This window comes from Silene latifolia, chromosome 11, assembly GCF_048544455.1.
Source record: "Silene latifolia isolate original U9 population chromosome 11, ASM4854445v1, whole genome shotgun sequence".
NCBI classification, from domain to species: Eukaryota; Viridiplantae; Streptophyta; class Magnoliopsida; order Caryophyllales; family Caryophyllaceae; genus Silene; species Silene latifolia.
Window position 1 is genome coordinate 113,045,524 of NC_133536.1, and position 5,593 is coordinate 113,051,116.

Consider the following 5,593-nt stretch of genomic DNA (forward strand, 5'->3'; position numbering starts at 1 on the left):
TAAACAACGAGTCACAAGGACTAAACAACAAGGACAAATGGTTCACACAACGACTCATATGGACTAATAAACAAGGACAAACGGTTCACGCAATGAGTCACAAGGACTAATGAACAAGGACTAAAGGTTTACACAACGAGTCACAAGGACTAATTACCAAGGGAAAATGGTTCACACAAAAAGTCACAATAACAAGGATAAATGGTTCACACAACGAGTCACAAGGATTAATGAACAAGGACAAATGGTTCACACAACTAGTCACTATAACAAGGACAATGGTTTACACAACGAGTCACAAGGACTAATGAACAAGGACAAATAGTTTACACAACGAGTCACAAGGATTAATGAACAAGGACAAATGGTTCACACAACTAGTCACAATAACAAGGACAAATGTTTTTCACAACGAGTCACCAGGACTAATAAACAAGGAAAAATGGTTTAAACAACGAGTCACAAGGACTAAACAACAAGGACAAATGGTTCACACAACGACTCATATAGACTAATAAACAAGGACAAACGGTTCACGCAATGAGTCACAAGGACTAATGAACAAGGACTAATGGTTTACACAACGAGTCACAAGGACTAATAAACAAGGAAAAATGGTTTAAACAACGAGTCATAAGGACTAAAGAACAAGGACAAATGGTTCACACAAAGAGTCATATGGACTAATGAACAAGAACAAATGGTTCACACAACGAGTCATAAGGACTAATGAACAAGGACAAATGGTTCACACAACGAGTCACAAGTACTAATAAACAAGGACAAATGGTTTAAACAACGAGTCACAAGGACAAAAGAACAAGGACAAATGGTTCACACAACGAGTTAGAAGGACTAATGAACAAGGACAAATGGTTCACAAAACGAGTCACAAGGACCAATTAACAAGAAAAATGGTTCACACAAAAAGTCACAATAACAAGGATAAATGGTTCACACAATGAGTCACAAGGACTAATAAACAAAGACAAATGGTTTAAACAACGAGTCATAAGGACTAAAAACAAGGACAAATGGTTAACACAAAGAGTCATATGGACTAATGAACAAGAACATATGGTTCACACAACGAGTCACAAGGACTAATGAACAAGGACAAATGGTTCACAAAGCGAGTCACAAGGACTAATAAACAAGCACAAACCATTTAAACAACGAGTCACAAGCTCTAAAGAATAAGGACAAATGGTTCACACAAAGAGTCACAAGGACTAATGAACAAGGAAAAATGGTTCACACAACAAGTCACAATAACAAGGACAAATGGTTTACACAACGAATTACAAAGACAAATAAACAAGGACAAATGGTTTAAACAACGAGTCACAAGGACTAAAGAACATGGACAAATGGTTCACACAACGAGTCACAAGGACTAATGAACAAGGACAAATGGTTCACACAACGAGTCACAAGGACTAATAAACAAGGACAAAAGGTTCACACAACAAGTCACAATAACAAGGACAATGGTTTCCACAACGAGTCACAAGGACTAATGAACAAGGACAAATAGTTTACACAACGAGTCACAAGGATTAATGAACAAGGACAAATGGTTCACACAACTAGTCACAATAACAAGGACAAATGTTTTTCACAACGAGTCACAAGGACTAATAAACAAGGAAAAATGGTTTAAACAACGAGTCACAAGGACTAAACAACAAGGACAAATGGTTCACACAACGACTCATATGGACTAATAAACAAGGACAAACGGTTCACGCAATGAGTCACAAGGACTAATGAACAAGGACTAATGGTTTACACAACGAGTCACAAGGACTAATTACCAAGGAAAAATGGTTCACACAAAAAGTCACAATAACAAGGATAAATGGTTCACACAACGAGTCACAAGGATTAATGAACAAGGACAAATGGTTCACACAACTAGTCACTATAACAAGGACAATGGTTTACACAACGAGTCACAAGGACTAATGAACAAGGACAAATAGTTTACACAACGAGTCACAAGGATTAATGAACAAGGACAAATGGTTCACACAACTAGTCACAATAACAAGGACAAATGTTTTTCACAACGAGTCACCAGGACTAATAAACAAGGAAAAATGGTTTAAACAACGAGTCACAAGGACTAAACAACAAGGACAAATGGTTCACACAACGACTCATATAGACTAATAAACAAGGACAAACGGTTCTTGCAATGAGTCACAAGGACTAATGAACAAGGACTAATGGTTTACACAACGAGTCACAAGGACTAATTACCAAGGAAAAATGGTTCACACAAAAAGTCACAATAACAAGGATAAATGGTTCACACAACGAGTCACAAGGATTAATGAACAAGGACAAATGGTTCACACAACTAGTCACAATAACAAGGACAAATGGTTTTCACAACGAGTCACAAGGACTAATAAACAAGGAAAAATGGTTTAAACAACGAGTCATAAGGACTAAAGAACAAGGACAAATGGTTCACACAAAGAGTCATATGGACTAATGAACAAGAACAAATGGTTCACACAACGAGTCATAAGGACTAATTGCAGCAGGAGCTAGGGATGAGGGTCCTTCATTTTTCAAGCCAAGAATACATTCCATGAATTTGTGCAAGGCAATGACAAATTTGGAAGCATTTTCTTTTGATCAAATGAAGCTTAGGAAGCCTAAAATACTCACAACAGTCTCAGAATTTCAGGTCTAACTTCAGATGATCATATCATGAGTTTTACTTGCTTAAAATTCGTGTTCTTTATATGTATAAAATCTTGAAGAAGTCTACTTTCTAATGGCTTTGGAATCAGCAATATTCATCGAGCAGATTTTTCACAATCAAGCTTCAAAGACTGTCACGCAGGAATGCAATTCAGTTTTCTGAAATGACCTGTCAGTGTTAAAACTTTAATAACTCAAAATCTACTGGCTATTCTTGGTTGATTCTTTTTGGAGGTGAAAGCTAACTCCCTTAGCTTTCATTTGAGCTATCATGGGTATTTTTATCCAATCTGAGTTGCAAGATATGAATTTTTAAAGTTTCTGATGCTGCAGAGGAAAACGGCTGAACATTCATTCCTGACATGTTCTTACTCAAAAATCTATATCTCAAGTTCCAGGCCATATTTTTAGATGATTCCTTTTGGACATGAAAGCTAACTCCTGTAGCTTTCATTTGGAACCTGTGAGGCATTTTATTTCATCCTGAGGCAAGAGATATGAGTTTCTGAATACAACACATATATGTGAAAGTTGCTGTACAGTTCAATCCTGACCTGAACTCACTCAAAGGCTCATAACCGAAGATCCAGACATGATTCTTGAATGATTCCAACTGTATGAGGAAGCTAACTCATTTACCTTTCAAATGGTATAAGGGAGACACCCTAGTTCATCCTGAACAGAAAGTTATGGCTCCTGCAAGGAAGGCCTGATTTCTGAATGTTACTAAGTTGTCTGTTTTGCATTATGTGTGCAGCAGAGGCATTATTGTCCAATTACATGGCTTGAGTGGCACGTCCAGGAATGCCAAATGATCTTAAATGATTCCAAGTGTGTGAGCATCAGAAAACAAGAAAAGGAGACCCTCACATGTGATCAAAAGCAGATTACTTTTGAGGAGACACAATGAAAGTGACATGACTTGTCCTCTTCTTCTCCTTGTCTCCTCTTTTTCTGTTCTCTCTACTGCAAGGACCAGCTTTGAGCCATAAAAGAAGACACTACAACAACTCTTATTTGTCTTAATAGTTGACATTCAGATCCTATCAATTTGTCCTCTTACTTTATTCAAAATCAACCCTTAGATTAAAGTAGTTTTACATCAATGGCTAGATTTCTTCTTAGGGTTTTATTTTGCTGCATTTGTAAGCTCTATATAAAGAGCCATTCTCCATTGTAATATTCAGAATATGTTGAATGAAAAAAAGTTGAGTTTTCTCTCAAATTTAAATCTCTTAACTTGTGCATTTTTTTTGTAGTTAGAGTCGGCATGGTGATACCTTGTGCTAGGTGTAGGTATTGATCATTAACTGTGGCAAGGCTTTAATAATCCTGTGCTTGCTGTGGATTATTTTCTCCTTGTTGTTGATTTAAAGTGTAGTTGCCTGTGCTTAGACTGTGGTAACTTCAGTTTAAATTATCCAAATTGTTAAGCTAATCTCGTGCTTGCTTTGTGGTTATTAGTTTGATAATTATATCCCTTTGCTTTGTTGCATCTTATTTCAGAAAATTACCTCACAAAAATAGCCTTAATTTCCTTTGTTTGTCCAAGAATTTAGTCCTTATTTTAAGATGTTGCTACTTTGATTCTGAACAGCCCTATAGGTTGTTGGTTTCATCTTTGAGTCTCTCAAAACATAAGACACCTCCACCATTACGCTCCAAATTGGTAATCAGAGCAAGGTTATAACACAATTCCACCTTTGTGTTAGTCTTGGGATAATCCTATCACAAAACATTCTGGTTTTTTGAAAGTGTTGCATTCTGATTTTGTATGGGTAAATCAGTTGCCAAGGGTGTTATCCCTTATGTTCCATGTCCTAAGATAAAGGCTCATGAACTTGGCACTCGTACCAAGTCCATGGCAGCAGCTATGAAGAATTTACAAGCTTTGAGAAGAGGACATGAAGGTGTTGTGCATACAAGGACAGCAACCAGCAACCATGAAGCTCCAAGGCAGCCAAAACCACCTGATTTGTGCCAAGGGGAACACCATATGCTCCATAAGTGTTCTAAGTTCTCTCATGCCCTTAAAGGCAGAGGTAAAGCCTTTACACTTCCTTTGTTTAGTGGTGAAAACAGTAGAGAATTTGTGTCTTGGTTATATGATGTTGAATGCTATTTTGAGAGCAAGTGTTTTTCTGAGGACAGGAAGCTTGAACTGGTTGTGTCTTTGATGCGAACCAAGTTAATGACTCGAATTTGGTTAACGGGCTGGATGAGCTGGTTGTGAACAGTCACGGGGACAGTCTGATTGTGGCTCATAATTTTCAGCCTTTAAGCTTCAATTATCCTTCCTTTGCGAATTTGCTAAGTATGGACTAAGGGAGCTGATTTGTGGCACGTTTACCAAGAGGAGAGGACGGTCCAAGCTTCACTTTTATTTTACATTTTCAGATTATCTTTACAATAAAATGTTAGCTTAAATTTTTGTTTGTCTAAGTTCAATGTATTAGTTGTTTTAATGATTGTAATTAAGTGAAGAGTAAATGATAAACTCTTCACTTTGCTAGCTCTTGCACGGCTCACTTGAGGCTATATAATGCCTTCAAGTTCTTGAATAAAAATCATCTAAGAATTTTCAGAAAACTTGTGTTTACAAAATCGTTTCTTGCGTAGAAACAAAACTGATTTTAGTTAGAACGCGATTCTAATTGAAATTCTCGAGTTGTTGATCAATAGGTCTTGGTCTCACTCACTTTGATCAAGTAATAGGTCTTACTTGTTCAAAACACTATCCCTTATATACAAAATCCAGAACTGGTCGTACCTAGTACGTTCGGTTCGCCAAAAACAGTCCGCTAATTTTTATTCTTTTGTTCTCAAAATCGTTCCATTTCAGGTCTGCGCGTACCTAGTACGAACAGTCCTCTGC

The 5,593-nt window shown here is 37.1% G+C and overlaps 1 long non-coding RNA gene across 1 annotated transcript; it reads left to right on the plus strand.

The window, feature by feature from the left end:
* The first annotated feature begins 3,903 nt into the window (after positions 1 to 3,903).
* On the plus strand, positions 3,904 to 5,307 carry LOC141615033 (uncharacterized). Its single transcript, XR_012529564.1, has 2 exons — positions 3,904 to 4,760; positions 4,870 to 5,307. It is a non-coding gene; the product is annotated as an uncharacterized LOC141615033 (long non-coding RNA).
* The last annotated feature ends 286 nt before the right edge of the window (positions 5,308 to 5,593 follow it).